At 47.2% G+C, this 15979-nt stretch overlaps 1 protein-coding gene across 6 annotated transcripts in view; it reads left to right on the top strand.

The window, feature by feature from the left end:
• The first annotated feature begins 308 nt into the window (after positions 1-308).
• The window catches only part of RPS6KA6 (ribosomal protein S6 kinase A6), a 353752-nt gene continuing 338081 nt past the window's right edge, over positions 309-15979 (top strand). For 5 of the 6 annotated variants that reach the window (XM_029606562.1, XM_029606561.1, XM_029606560.1 and 2 more), the window contains exons 1-2: positions 315-365; positions 3570-3624. The gene's annotated coding sequence lies outside the window, so the exon portion shown is untranslated. Of the gene's footprint in view, positions 366-1619; positions 1735-3569; positions 3625-15979 lie in introns of all 6 variants that reach the window. The other variant, XM_029606558.1, reaches the window with a different exon arrangement.

The raw sequence follows: 15979 nt of genomic DNA, 5'->3' as shown, positions 1-15979 counted from the left end.
TTAAATTGGTCCACAACCCAATCAAAATATTTGACAATAATGCACAGCTGAAGCAGAATAGGAACAAGAGTCAGTTGAAGAAAGCTGTGGAAAATACATAGAATTTTAGAACAGATGTATAAGTGTGAAACTTAGAAACAGATATTCCAAAGAATGGGCTGCAACCAGAAGAGCAAACCAGTCTGTGTTGTGTAGATTTATCTGTCATGTGTCTTATTTTGTTTATGTTTAATGTATCATTGCTTTTTTTCTGAAAAAGGTGCTGGTACTCACATGAAGGATGTGTGTTTTTTTTTTTTTTTTTTTTTAGGGACAACAGAGAAAATCAAGCAGGTGGAGGAGAAAGGTGCCAGTACACTGTACTGGTAAGTACCCCTGAAATAAAGCCCTGCAATGTATTAATTTTATTGTTGTTAGCCCTCATTGGACAGTTTTTTTTGTTGAGATATAAATAATAGATCAAATCAGAAAAACTTAGAGGGAGACCATGAAACACATATACACAAAACTGAATGGGGTAGATTTTCAAAAAGTACGCTGGATTTTAGTAGATACGCGCATAGCCGCTAAAATCCTGGATCGGTGCGCGCAAGGCTACCGATTTCCGTATAGCCGGCGTGCACCGAGCCGCGCAGCCTACCTCCGTTCCCTCCGAGGCCGCTCCGAAATCGGAGCGGCCTCGAAGAGAACTTTTTCTTTTGCCCTCCCCTCACCTTCCCCTCCCTAACCCACCCCCCCCCCCCTTACCTTTGTCGGGGATCCCCGCGCGCCAGCGGGCCGCTAGCGTGCCGGGACGCGACCTGGGGGCGGGTCCGGAGGGCACGGCCCCGCCCCCGAAACGCTACGTCCCGCCCCAAAACGCCACGCGGATCGGGCCCGCCCCCGACACGCCCCCCTTGGAAAGCCCCGGGACTTACACGAGTCCCGGGGCTCTGCGCGTGCCGGTAGGCATATGTAAAATAGGCGCACCGGCACGCAGGGCCCTGCTCGCGTAAATCCAGGCGGATTTACGCAAGCAGGGCTCTTAAAATCCGCCCCAATATAAGTATATGTTTACGTTTTAACATTGTAATCCGCTGTGAACAATATTTTGGAGTTGCGGTAAAATACTTAATCCAGCCTGTCCATTCCCTCTGTACCTCTTCATTGACTCACCTCAGGTCCTTGACTTGGTCATCCTTGTCTTGCTATTCTGCTTTGCCTTGTGGCTTACCCTAGTCTTCTGCTCTAGGGCAACAGAAGAAGACTTGATCACCAATAGTGTAACAGATGAATTTCCCATAGGCCCCCAAATATAACCCAAAACAAGAATCCCTGGAGATCAATCCATTATCAACAACACCATGTTCAGTAGGAGCATTCATACCTTGGTCCTCTTCAGAACAAGGAAGCCCCATTAGATCTGTATTTCTCTCACCATCTAGAGACAGTGGAAGTCTAGTATCAGGGCTGAGAGAGGTGTCCAAGTCAGAGGGAGCAGAATTTACCTCAAGCTTGCCACTTTGCTACATATGGAGAGGAAAAAAAGGTATCTAACCTGATCTTGAGAAGCGGAGTAGAGCTCTCTACATTAGCTGGTTTCATGCACATGACTCCTTTCCTCTTCTTCCCCATTCAAGGAAAAGAAAACTACTGAGAAACAGATACAGGGGCACCACTGAAACACCATTTTTAAGATCTCCTGGGGCACTCTATAGTGACGTCAAAAGGCCACCAATGCTGAACTGGTAACAGGCAAGAGCAGCATCTCTCTTTCCACTGCAATCAGTCTTCCTTTGGAGATTTTTAAAATGTTTATTTTGGTTTGACAAGTGAACTGAACCGATATCAGACCCCCCCCCCAAAAAAAAAAAACAAACAACAAAACTTGGGGGCTGCACTTGTACTCATGGTTAGGTCTTTGCTTTGAAAGGCACCATTGAGTTGAGAAACTAACAAGAACTGCTCAGTTTAGTCTGCCAGCATGTAACTAGTAACACAGTAATGAGGGCAGAAAAAGGCCAAATGGTCCACCCAGTCTGCCCAGCAAGTTTCTTATGTAGTGACTGCCGCTTCATGCAGATTATCCCATGCATTTTGTCAAATGAACCACTAGATTAATACAGGCAGTGCCAATTCACTTTGGGGTAGATTTTATAAAAAAGCGCGGGTGCGTACTTTTGTTCGCGCACCAGGTGCAAACAAAAGTACGCAGGATTGTAATAGATACGCGCGTAGCCGTGCGTATCTGTTAAAATCCAGGGTCGGCGTGCGCAAGGCTGACCAAAATCGGCAGCCTGCGCGCGCCGAGCGGCGCAGCCTGCCTCCATTCCCTTCAAGGCCGCTCCGAAATCAGAACGGCCTCAGAGGGAACTTTCCTTCCACCCCCTGCACCTTCCCCTACCTAAACCCCCCCCCCCCACCTTTGTTGCACAAGTTACGCCTGCCTGAGGCAGGCGTAACTTGCGCGCCATGGTCCGGTCCGGGAGCTGGTCCAGAGGCCGTGGCCACGCCCCCGATGATGCTCCGGTCGTGACACGCCCCCAATGATGTGCCAGCCGTGTCACGCCCCCAGGAAAGCCCCGAGACTTACGGGCGTCCCGGGGCTTTGCGCACGCCGGCAGCCTATGCAAGATAGGCTGGGCGCGCCTGGGGGGGTTTGGGGTAGGTTTTCGGAGGGTACGCGCGTAACCTATGCGCGTACTCCTTTGAAAATCTACCCCTTTGTGTGTGCTTTTGAAGGTGATTGGTTATACCAGAGCTTTTAGAATTGCTACAGAAGTACAAGGAGAGTGGACATGTACCCAAACAAGATTTTCCATATTTTTATTTCTACTTCATTTTCTAAGGAATTCTGGAATATATTTTTATTTGGCAGTTGTGGGATACATTGAAGAAACACTGTTTTAATGCATTTTACTTTCAACAAAAGTGACCATTTTGGAAGGGGGTGTAGACTTTCTATAGCCACTGTAGCCTGATTTCTATAGGTTCTGTTCCTCTAACACTCTCCACTGATGTTGCTTCTGCTATTAGTATTGTCTGTCTCTTTTTATGTCCTCTTGTATTCATGGTCCTTCTGTCACTGCACCGGTAGTGCTGTTCTTGTAGTCATCTTGTTATACAATTTATTGTTAGAATATAACTTAAATTGCATTTTTTAATGTCTATATTTGCTTTCCCCATTGCAGTTATTGATGTACTGTCTAAAGATCTATTGTGCGTTCAATGAATAATAATGTCTTTTGTCATTCATATAGCAGTTTGTATCAATGTATTATTAAATTGGTCCACAACCCAATCAAAATATTTGACAATAATGCACAGCTGAAGCAGAATAGGAACAAGAGTCAGTTGAAGAAAGCTGTGGAAAATACATAGAATTTTAGAACAGATGTATAAGTGTGAAACTTAGAAACAGATATTCCAAAGAATGGGCTGCAACCGAAGAGCAAACCAGTCTGTGTTGTGTAGATTTATCTGTCATGTGTCTTATTTTGTTTATGTTTAATGTATCGTTGCTTTTTTTCTGAAAAAGGTGCTGGTACTCACATGAAGGATGTATTTTTTTTTAAATTTTTTTTTTTTAGGGACAACAGAGAAAATCAAGCAGGTGGAGGAGAAAGGTGCCAGTACACTGTACTGGTAAGTACCCCTGAAATAAAGCCCTGCAATGTATTAATTTTATTGTTGTTAGCCCTCATTGGACAGTTTTGTTTTTTTTGTTGAGATATAAATAATAAATCAAATCAGAAAAACTTAGAGGGAGACCATGAAACACATATACACAAAACTGAATATAAGTATATGTTTCTGTTTTAACATTGTAATCCGCTGTGAACAATATTTTGGAGTTGCGGTAAAATAAGTCTTATATAAAAAAGTAAAATAAATAAATTATAGTGGGATTAATTCTGCAAAATTCCCGAGCCAGGTAAATTGCTAGGTACCTGGAGTAATCAAACTTCAGAATACTTGTTCAGTGTGTCTTATTTTATTACCTCTCTATATTTATAACTATAATCATTGCTCTATGACTGATACATACTTTACGCCCTTGAATCATTTAAATGCATCGGGAGTATTATCTTGCTTCCAAAATGCAATCCAAGGTACATGTGCTTTCAGGACAGTAAAAAAAACAAACAAACAAAAGTGAAACTTGAAATAGATAATTTTAATATATTCATATTGTAGACCTCAATGTGGGATAGTGTAAAGGCTGTGTTTACCCCCCCCACCTCCCACTTCCCAAATACTGCACAATTTACATAACTTCTTCCGAAAAGCAGATTTTATTGATTGGACAAAGATGGCCGCAGCCCATAGACATTGAATAATCAGCAATTAGCAAACATATCAATAACGTCGTCATAACTGTACAAAACTCCATAACTCGTAACCAAATTAGTGACCAGCGAGCCCCCCCCCCCATGTGGTAAGTATAGAATTCAGCTGAGGCGGGCGCGCACCCCTTGGCCGTATAAGCCGTGGAGCTGACCTTTGACACCTAGCCGTTAAAGCCATAGCGTCCGGCGACCCGACCGTGGAAGTCGGGAACGTTTGTTCTAATCGCCCCAGCATTTCCTTCTTCTTCCCTCTTGGCCGTTGAAGCGTCGAGGGACTGCGCCGGATCTGTTAGGCTGCTTGCCCAGTCTGAACCGCCTGTTCGATCCTCCTAAATGCAGGGGGGGGGGGGGGGTTGTCGCTTCTGCCAGTCACCATGCCACGGATCCCCGGTAGCGACACTGCTTACCGGGGCCCCCCAACAACCCACCCGGGCTGCGGCCATAAGGTGCAACACCACTTGAACCTGCAGATCAGAATTAAAATGTCCGAGCCGACGTCCGATAGATGTACACCATCAGGTCGAAAACATCCCTGGACTCATTTATAAATTCGTGTGTAACAGACAAACCAAAGACATGCATTCATTTTCCCATCCATTTGTTAATCTTTCCTAACCTTTTCCATCGCTGAATGAGAGCGCTCACCTCTCCATATTCTGCGAGGGGTGATGCAGGACCAGACCATCACCGACTGCGGGAACATGTTATGCAATACCATTTAAATCTTTCTGCATTTTTTGGGCGAGAGCGACGCTTTTGGTACGGGGCATATCATTACCGCCAAGATGTATGACGACTGCCGAAGGAGTGTCAGGGTTGCGATTGCGTAGCTCCAACACAGTCGGTAATAACTGGTCCCACAACATCCCTGGGATCCCTTTCCAAATCAAAAACAGTCGCTGAGGTGCCATCCCTAGGTGCTCCCCTGTCGGGCATTGCAGGGCCCTATGTGCCCAATCATCCACGCAAATGACATCATCCACCCACGATCTGCGCAAATTAAAGCAAGAGAAAAGAAACACATGAAGCAGGGAGGGTTGATAATCCCGGCTACCCACTACCTGTAAAATAACCCGGCGGCCTCACATATCTCCTGAACCTTCCAGAGCGCCAACTGCCAATTGCCATGACCTCGCCAAACTAGCTGCCGCTGTCACCGCCCCTATGCGGAAGGAGTGCGACAAATAGCCCTCTGTGCCCAGACCCAAGGATTTTAAAGCCATTGCAATCCCGACAAAACTGGTATCTCGTTAATGGTACCCCAGACGCATGTACCAACAGAGGACCTCCGTATGTTGTACACCGTATCTCCCCATATGCTATCGAGCAACGAACTGGGCAAGTGGGCTCGCCATACCATTCACAGAGGGTGATATTCGCTCCTGCTCTCAATTGATCTGTTTTGGACCTGTGAATGTGAGGAGTCAGTTTTCCCTCTTCAAGCCTTGTATCTAGCATCTCCCGAAGCGCTAGGAGGTAGCTCTTCCGCGTGTTCACTGACAAGGACCCCAAAATCATGCTCCAAAGTTCGGAGGGCCAAGTAGCCACACCACCTCGGGTGTGGGGGTCGGGTAATGGTCTGCCATTACTTGTTGTGAACTGCAAGCGGGAGAGAGAGTCAGCAATGTTATTGAGTCTACCTGGGACATGGGCCGCTCTAAAGATGATATTGAAGCGCAAGCACGTGAGCATTCGATTCAAAAGTGCGTGCAGACAGTGCATTAATCACTTGCACCGCAGCCATGTTGTCGGATCTGAACACAATGTGAGACTCCACAAATGACTCTCCCCCGATCGAGGAATGTTAAGTCCTTGGTGACTTTGTGCCAGCACCACGAATGTGGCCACTGCTCAGCGCACCAAGTTACCTGGAAATAAATCCCGAATCAAACGCCTCCTGCCGCATCTGTGAATAACTCCAGCTCATTGCTCTGCCTAGGGGTCCTGCCACAATGTAACGCCATTGAAGTCCTTTACAAAGATCTCCCACACAACCAGGTCACTCTTAATTGCACTGGAAACCCTTAGACGGTGGTGTTTTTTCATGCACCCCAGCCGTAGCAAGTGATAACCTGCGTAAAAAAGTCCCTGCCCATAGGAATCACCCTTGAAGCAAAGGTGAGTAACCTGATCAAGGACTGGAACTGCCTCAAGGTGGCCTTCTTAAGGCAGCGCATTCCAGAGATTGCCTCCCTAAGCTTAAACACTTTATCCTCAGGCAACCTGGACTGCTGGGCCACCGCATCCAGCTCAATCCTGAGGGAGGTAATTGGGGTAGCTGGTCCCTCCATTTTCTCTTCAGCTAACGGGACACCGAAGTGTCTAGCTACCTCTTTTGCGATGACCAGTTGGTTAAAGCAGTCAGCGCCATTCCTCCCCACCAACAGGAAATCGAGGTAGTGCACTATCTGCCTTCTATCCGCATGCTGTTCGATTACCCAATGCAAAATGAACTGAATAATTCAAACAATGCGCCAGAGATTGAACAGCCCATCGGTATGCAGCAGTCAAAATAAAACTGCCCCTTGAAATGAAAACCCAGCAAGTGGGAGGAGTCCGGGTGCACCGGCAGAAGGCGAAATGCAGACTCTGTCTACCTTAGCCATGTGCACGCCGGATCCTGCCTCCTTGATCATACCCCTGGGTATGGTTCCCTAAAAAGAGCCGGGACGCTTCCGGCTGATACATAACCTGTCTTCCCGCCTGGTAATTCGGTCATCGACCAAATTGACCCTCATTATGTGCGGTGTTGTACTCCTCATCTGACGCGGCAATTCAGATGATCAAGGAGGCAGGATCCGGCGTGCACATGGCTAAGGTAGACAGAGTCTGCATTTCGCCTTCTGCCGGTGCACCCGGACTCCTCCCACTTGCTGGGTTTTCATTTCAAGGGGCAGTTTTATTTTGACCGCTGCATACCGATGGGCTGTTCAATCTCTGGCGCATTGTTTGAATTATTCAGTTCATTTTGGCGAAGGCGGATAAGGAAAGGGGCCCGCTATCCTGCCTAAAGCTAATTCAGCTTGCACTTTTTTCCTTGCCTGCTCCTCATGCATCGCTATTGAATGTGCATTGCTTGGAAGGGGTTCCAGCGTAATAGGGGCTATAATTTGACTAGGGATCCATGAAGCTGTGCATGAAGCCAGTATAAATCCGCTCAGCCTCGTCCTGGTAAGGATAGCGATCGAGCCATGGGCCATTGCCTCAACGCTGACCGGGGTTGGGGCCCGTGAACTCAGCCGGGCGTCCCCCCTGCTGCTGCTGAAAATTGTCTGTGATCTCTGGAGGTGCGACACTGAATGGCCGGGTGTGCACTGAAACTGCAGGTGGAGCAATGTGTCTGAACTTGCAGTTTTCCACGTGCAGTGACCAGCGTTGAACTGTTTGCATGTGTCTCGCCTCCCCGCACCCTGAAATGAACCGCTATCTCTCATGTATGAGCCCCTATCTCTCGAATAACTGTATGATGGAACCGCTCTATCCACCCATGAGGACTTCTGTAAAGTCATCTCATCCAACTACAGGTCAATCAATCTGTGCTGCCAAGAGATGGCGGGATTTTGGGCCATGTTTTTCCGAAACAACTGTCGTAGGTCAGCCAAGTCCAACCTCCCCGCCTCTGCGCTATCATGATGGTGTCCATGTACCTTATGAGGAAAGGGGAATGTTCAGGCTCGCGTTCCACAATCCCGGTCATGAAAATGTGGAAAGCCCTGATCCAATTCTGAATGTTCTTGGCCACTTTGGGTCTCTTTTCTTTCACCTCACTTGATCCCCCTTTCTCTGGCTCAACTTCCATATCAGTAATAAGGAGCGAAAAATATATCAATATAATCCCACTTCCATATTTTTTCTTTAATTGATGCTGGCACACTGTGGGCTAAGGATGTGACCCCACATAAAACACCGCTCGCTACTTGTGGCGCTGGATTTTGATAAGCCAAACTGGCGGGGGCTAAGGGAAGGATTGACGTCTACTGGCGACTGAGGAGTGTGAACTAAGGCTGGCAAACTGTTAACTGTTGATTGCAGCACCGGAGTCGAGGGCGGGGCTGACAGGCAAGGGGTAGCCTGAGTAGTAGGGATCCTTTTGCCTCAGTAACCACTTGCCCACTACTCTCATGCTCATTCACAGGATGAGAACCCCAGCCTACCACTGCCGAGCCTCTTTGCCTCGCATTCTTCCCTCTTATGAGGAACAGAACAAAAGCAAAGCGACTCGGCTAACACCCTTTCGGTATCACTACAATCAGACGACTATAAAGCATCACAATTCGAAGGCTTACCTCGTCCCCTGTCATATGAAGTAGCCTCTGTGCTAGGAGCCGTGGAAGCTGTAGCCAATGGGTCGGGGGCCGGCGAAGCTTCCCCGCAACCTAAGACCGTCATGGAAGGCCCAGTGACGCATCAGGGCCAATTAATAGCTTTTCTGGGGCCCACAGGACGCCTTTCCTTGTCCGCTAATGCCCCTAGCTGCTGTGATTTGGCGCTCCTCTTGCGTAACGCTGACCACCGACCCTGCGGAGCTGAGGAGAGTGCTGTTATATCCTGCACTAGTTCGTCTCCTGGTGAGCACTCGGGCTCTCCTGACGGAGCACCTTTGCCCCGTCCGTGAGACAATGAAGGGGGAGACCCCACCATGCGCTGCCTTACCCACTCCATTCCATTCCATGCGCAGCTGCGTGCTCTTTAATTTCTAACAGCCACTGATCCGTGTCACTTACAGCTGGTGCTGCAGTATTGGATGCCCCCTGCTTTTTGCGCCTGCACTGCCCTGCAGTCTGCTTGCTCGTTTTTGGCTTGATGATCCTGTTCTTAACCTCTGTCTCTCTCACCGCTGAACCTTTTGAGTCTGCTACCCCGAGGAGGGCCTGTTGATGTGCCGAGGACCCTTCTGCCGCTGCTGACCGCTGACTTGTAGACACCATCCCCGACTGACAATTACTGCATTGCAAAGTTACAATTAATTGATAAACTTTTTTTTTTTTTTTTTTTGAAAGCCTCTGCTGTTTGTATCCTCTGTAATATGGCCACAGCCATGTGGCCCAGATGACTTAAATGGCCGCCGTCAAACCCTGCTCCCCAACCTGGCTGCCGCCCTGTGTTCCAGGTGATCACTGGCATAATGGCTGCTGCCATGTGCTGCCCCCCCCAATATGGCTGCTGCCATGTGCTGCCACCCCAGGATACAAAGACATGCACTACAAACAGGTCGCTGGCCCTTTAAACACATAATGTGCACTGCACCGCTGTGGCCTTTGTCCTGTGCTGCTCCCCAAAATGGCTGCTGCCATCCCAGCATACAAAGACATGCACTGCAAACAGGCCGCTAGCCCTTTAAACACAATCAGGCCGATACAGTAAAGTGGGGCTGCGGTTACCCCGCTCCTAACCCGCTTTCTACTCACTTTCCGGCCGCGTTAGCCCTTCCTGCGATACACTATCCCCTTTAACCCATCCTTACCGCCTCTTTAAATCCCCGGGTAACCCCTTCCGCACGCGGCATGTATATTAAATGTAAATGATCGAATTAGCTATTCGTCACGCACGCCCGTCTGTGCTTTCATTGGCTGGAGAGCCCGTCAATTTGGGCGCCCCAGCCAATGAAAGCACATAGACGGGCGTGCGTGACGAATAGCTAATTCGATCATTTACATTTAATATACATGCCGCGTGCGGAAGGGGTTACCCGGGGATTTAAAGAGGCGGTAAGGATGGGTTAAAGGGGATAGTGTATCGCAGCTGGGTTTTCCGGGGGGGGGGGGAGGATTTTTCCTCCAGGAGAACCGGGACCTGCGCGGGGGGGACTGCTGCGAGCCGTTTTTGCCGCCGGCTGCCCCCTCCGGAGGGCGGCAGAGAAGGGAAGGGGCTGAAAAGCAACAAAAGGTAAGTTGGCACATGTCTAGCCGCTTCGGGATGAGGGGATTTTCGGTTTTCATGGGTTAAAGTTGGGATCCACTTCCTGGTACCTGTCATTTCAAATGTCATTTGAAATGACAGGTACCAGTGCACCCAGGATACTGTATAGGCGCTGTATTAAGCGCCTATACAGTAAAATGGGTGCACTGGTACCGCGTCTGCTTCGCCTAACGCTTTGCAGACGCGGCCTGCATTTGCAAGCAATTTAAATAGAGTATCGAGCGGTATGTGATCAGAACAGTGCGTGGGGCAAACTAGGGTTGCGCCCGGCACTGCCGCACTCTTTCTAACGCAGCCTTACTGTATTGACCCGCTAGTGCACTGCACCGCTGTGGCCTTTGTCCTGTGCTGCTCCCCAAAATGGCTGCTGCCATGTGTTGCCACCATAGCATACAAAGACATGCACTGCAAACAGGCCGCTGGCCCTTTAAACACATAATGTGTACTGCACTGCTGTGGCCTTTGTTCTTTTAGGACGCTAGTAATTATAATGTAAATGATACCTCATACAACAGGGGGGGGGGGGGGAAATTGGGATATGCGATATGACATGGCTATTTAATAATACCTTTAAACATATATACCTATGTATTGGTAATCCTTGAAATACCAAAGCCATATCTAAGTATGCAAATACCCATTACACCAGGGCCCTTGGCCTTAAAAGAATAAACAGGCCACTAGCCTTTTTAGCCGCCCTAAATACTAATTAGTAATGTAGCAGGGGACATTACCATGGGGCTGCTGGCCCTATAACAAAACACTTCTAGCTGAAATAAATTTAAGTACATATGGCCCTTTGCAAGGGGCAACAGCAATTTAAAATTACCTGGATTTAACATAAACTGGCTGAATGGTGGACATATATTGCCGCTAGTCTTTAATTACCCGATTCTATATATATATAAGTTTATATCTTCTAGGTGCAATAAATTAATTAGAACTGTAGTGAATTTAACATTACACCAGGGCCTCTGGCCCTATAGTATGGCAGGCTGCCAGCCTTTTTGATGCCATAAATAATAATAAATAAGCGGAAAAGACAATTACCATGGGGCCGCTGGCCCTAGAAACAAATACTTTAGATGCAATAAAAGTTAAACACATAGATTTGAGGGCCGCTGGCCCTTAAATGTAAGCAATAATAGTACAATTAAACGTATAATAATAAATACAGGTACGCTGGCCCTTTAAGGATATAGAATTAAATACCTTTGCTTAAGTGTTCAGCTCGGTTCACCAGCAAGCTGTAGGCTCCAGCTAAAGTGGAAGTAAGGAGGAAAGAACGCCATGCCTGGCTACCTGATTTCAAAAGTGAAACTAAAGGGAAAAATTCTGCCGGCTGTGCTAGTGGACTGGCTGCACCCCATGCTGTGCCTAGCAGAAAGAAAGGGGAGTGCCCTGTTTTTCCAGGGCTGATTCAGGAAAGCCCTAACACAAAAGGAAAAAGCTGAAATGCTGTACCGGGTTGCTCCCAGCCCTGCCATGCCTGGCAGGAACATTAACCACTGCAATGCTGAAATGCTGCCTAAGGCTCCTGAAATGTACTCAATGTCGCTTCTGCCGAATTCCCCCCTCCCCTCCTGAGTCTTAAGCTTCCTCCTTCATATGAACTGCAAAACGCTACAATTGTTTCTAAATGCTGCCGGAGCCTGGCAGAAAAATGCAGAGCCCCAGCGTGGGCCTGGCCAGAACAGAACGTTAAACTTACTCAGCATTGTGTCCTGCTTCCTTAGCTGAGTCGCAGGCTCTTAAGCTAGCCACAACTTCAAACGAGAGTTTATTGGGAGCTTACACTCATAGGAACGTCCATCTTGAGGATTTATCTGTCTACAGCCGTTTGCAGGTTCAGCAAAACAATAGGAGGCATAATTTTCCTTTCTGTTGATTCTGAGCGTAAGTCAGATAATTGCGGGCGTGGAGCAAGACAGATGATTTTCCCGTTGTGCATCAGAAATACAGTAACTTTTTAAAATTGCCTGCTATATGGACTTCTGTACACTATTAAAATATGTCTGCCGCTATTAGATATGTTTTGTCTGAAGGTTTTATATATCTCTGAGAAAAATCTTGGTCATTCGCCCTTTCTCTGTAGATTTAAGGCACTTGCAGCCAAGTTCGCCAAATGGGGCTGCTTTATAAAATTATAAGCGTCTTTTTTTGTTTTGTTTTGTTTTTTTGCCCCTGCAGCGGGTTTTAGACTGTGCTGTCATTAACAGGGAACCACTATACGTATTTCCCTTGCTTTCACATTTCAGCTGTGGTTAACACCGTGAAGAGGCTGGGGAGAGGGCGGGCGCGGCGTCACTGTTGCACTTGCGCACTAGCAGGAAGCCGTCACAGGCTGCCTGCCGGCGAGAACCTCCTGGAATCCAACGGCCGCTTCCGGTCTCGCGGTGACTAATAATGCTGCGCATGCGCTCTGGGGCTGCCGCTGCTCCTGTGTCAGGTATGGTGCACCGTATTCTTTTCTGGCCGTAGAGACCAAACAAGGTTTGTGTTTAGGAGCAGCATGGGGTTCAGGTAAAATAATTTGAGGGTGGTTAAGAAAAATATGTAACTATTTTTTTTATTGCAGATAGTATTTTTTTTTTTTAATTTCACGACTGCACTGTGCCATGCTGTGAATGTACGTACCGCGTTGCTGGATCGCTTTTGGGGAGAGGTGGGGGGCAAATGAGCGAAGCCGGTCGGGGTGGGGGGTGGAAGGCCCGAGGCGTTTGTGAAGGACTGGGTGCATGGAAGGTGCTGTGAGAGTAACGGGATCGGGAGCCGCTCTGAGTGGCGAGTCCTAGAGTGAACCGGTACTCGATTCTTAACGCTCAGGATGACGGAATGAACACTTCTCTGTAACTGATGGGCTGGTCGCCCGCCGTTACTATGGGAACATGAAGCCCGATTATGGCATTGTATTTCTGAGTTTAGAAGCATTGAGGCACAAGTGTAGTTTGGTAGGAGGGGTGATGTGTTCCCCCCCCCCCCCCCCCCCCCAATATGCTCCAAGTGTTAGTGTTGAACTGGTCCTTCTGACTTCCCCGCTGGTATGTCATCTGTACCCGTTGCATGCCCCCCGAAACTAAGCCGTCAGACTACACCTATGCACGAACTGGTTTAATGAAGTCACTGACTTTCCTAGAGCTTGGACTCGTCAGTGAAACTGGTATTACTTGCAGGATCCTCCTCATATTGGCAAGTGCACGCTGGAAATGAAGAATATATTTTTTTTTTTTTTGAGAAATGCAAAAAGTCTATGAGTTTCTGAGTTTGGGGATATGCCCATGCATTTGGAAGATAGAATAAAGGCAACCCCCCCCCCCCCCCACAGTTTTTGAAGGGCAGTTATAGCTTGATTACTGGGAGTATGTGAGGTTTACTTTGTACTTAAAATGAGATCTACTGAAAATCACTGATTCAAGGTGAAATGCTTGCTGATATAAAGGTGCTTTGTGACAGAAAAGCTAGGGTCAATACGAAAAACACAACATGGGAATTTACATGTCTCATTTTAGATCATGATTTCCTGAGGTTTTAAATTCATAGGTTTCATCTAAACTGTACAATATTGTGATTGCTGTATTAGTCTGCATGAATATTTAGAAATAACTAGGCATAGATGTATTAAATTAGCTCAGTAAAAATGAATCAACTACAGTTTGTTTGCTGACCTTTATTTCTATTTAATCTGCATAGAATTTATCTCCTCCACATTGCAATTTACATCTTTGAGGAAGGTTGGATAAAAGTGCTAACTTGTAAATAGAAAAGTTCCTGACTGTCTGCCAGGTCTCTTCTCTTCTTCAGATATCTCAAGGAGACAGTCTTTGTAGAATAATTAGTGCGGTTCCTTTTATTGTTAGGAACCTGCCAGTTACAACACACATTTACAGAAATAAAGGCTAGATGGCAAAAATCTGCAGTTTTGCCACCAAAACATATGTGTTTAGACCTTTATGTATTTTTGAGTGCCCTTCCATGGAAATCCCATGCTAATGAAGACAATAGCTATTACCTCCCCCGCCCCCCTCCCAGGGGCAGATGGGTGTGCTTACCTCATGTTTTTTTGTTTGTTTGTTTTTTTTACTGCTAGAAACTTAACTCCTAGTTGGAGTAAAATGCTTTGTGCACACACCTCATGTTTTCTGTGCGTAAAACATGATTTATATGCACAAAATATGCTTCGTGCAGAAAACATTTTTTGTGCATATAAATCATATCTTGTATAAAAAAAACATACTTCATGTGCACAAAGCAGTAGTAGCATTACTACTGGAGACTAGGATTTAAGTTTCCAGTTCTAGGAAAACACAAGATTAGCCAGCCCACCTCGCCACACTGGGGGATAATAGCTAATGCCTTCATTAGCAGGATTTATGCGCAAAAAACATGATTAATGAGCAGAAAATGTTTTATGCATATACATTTGTTTTTTTGTGCACTAAACCTTTTCTTTGAACACATTTTCCAGTTTGTGTGCATTTTTTAAACTCCCTGTGCATTAGCATGCAATTTAACTACACTGAGAATTAAAAATATAATTAGCTTGCATGTTAAACTGTGTGCTGAATTTCAGCACAGTTTTAACTCAACTTATTATATTAGCCCCAAGGTTAGAGCGCTTGTATTTCTCTCAGACTAGCAGAGGCCTGTAACCGTGCCACTTTCTATCAGTTCTGTACTTGGAAAAAGAGACACTCTTGGTCTGAAAATCCACAGAGTCATAAGAATATAAGAAATTGCCATACTGGGTCAGACCAAGGATCCATCAAGCCCAGCATACTATTTCCACCAGTGGCCAATCCAGGCTACAAGTACTTGGCAAGTACCCAAACACTAAGTAGATCCTGTGCTACTGATGCCAGTAATAGCAGTGGCTATTCTGTAAGACAGCTTGATTAATAGCAGTTAATGGACTTCTCCAAGAACTTATCCAAACCTTTTTTTAAACCCAGTTCCTGAACATACCCAGATCAGTCCAGACAAGCTGGTTTTATTCATCCCTACCAGCAGATGGAGGTAGAGAACAAAACTTTGGGCACTGCCACATGTACGAGAGTGCCACCTGCAGTCCCTCAGTATTTCTCTACCTCCAGCAGATGGTAGAGGTGCTAACCCTGCAGTACTGACTGACTGGATATTTTAAGGAAAATTGCTCCCCGAGGTGACAGGCTCCTGCAGAAGGGTCATCCCTCGGGTTGAGCCGGGCGAACGGGGGGGGGGGGGGAGGGTTGGATGCCCCTGGCCAGCTTCAGCCCGGGACCCCCGACAGCCAGTGGTCTGGTTCCCTCAATGGGCCCGAAGCCCCTCCGCCTGCCCAGGACAGGGAAGTACCCTTAACTTTTATTTTTGTGCTTTCCTGTGTGTCTGGGCCTTTAAATCTTTGTTGTAAAAAAAAAAAAAAAAAAAAAGTCACCAGCAGCTGCCTGCTTTTGCAACAGCAGAAGCATGTGGCAGGCTGTGTGGCCTAGCAGGTTGAAATCCTCGGCGAGATCGCCGGGTGCAGGCCGGGCAGTAAGTGGGTGGATTGGGGGATCATTCGGAGGAGGGTGGTCCCGGTCGAGGCAGATTCACTCCAGTGGGATCTGGCTGTACTCCCGAATGAGCCGCACAATTTTCAGTTGCGGCAGCGGCCTGTTCACCGTGCCGGCGGGAAATTCTTGGGGCAGTGTGCCCTCTTCAGGGTTTAACAGCTGCTGTGTGGTGCGTCCCTCCCCCTCGCAATCCGGACCACGGGA

This window comes from Rhinatrema bivittatum, chromosome 6, assembly GCF_901001135.1.
Source record: "Rhinatrema bivittatum chromosome 6, aRhiBiv1.1, whole genome shotgun sequence".
NCBI classification, from domain to species: domain Eukaryota; kingdom Metazoa; phylum Chordata; class Amphibia; order Gymnophiona; family Rhinatrematidae; genus Rhinatrema; species Rhinatrema bivittatum.
Note: the sequence above shows the minus strand (reverse complement) of the source record. Positions and strands in the feature narration are given on the sequence as shown.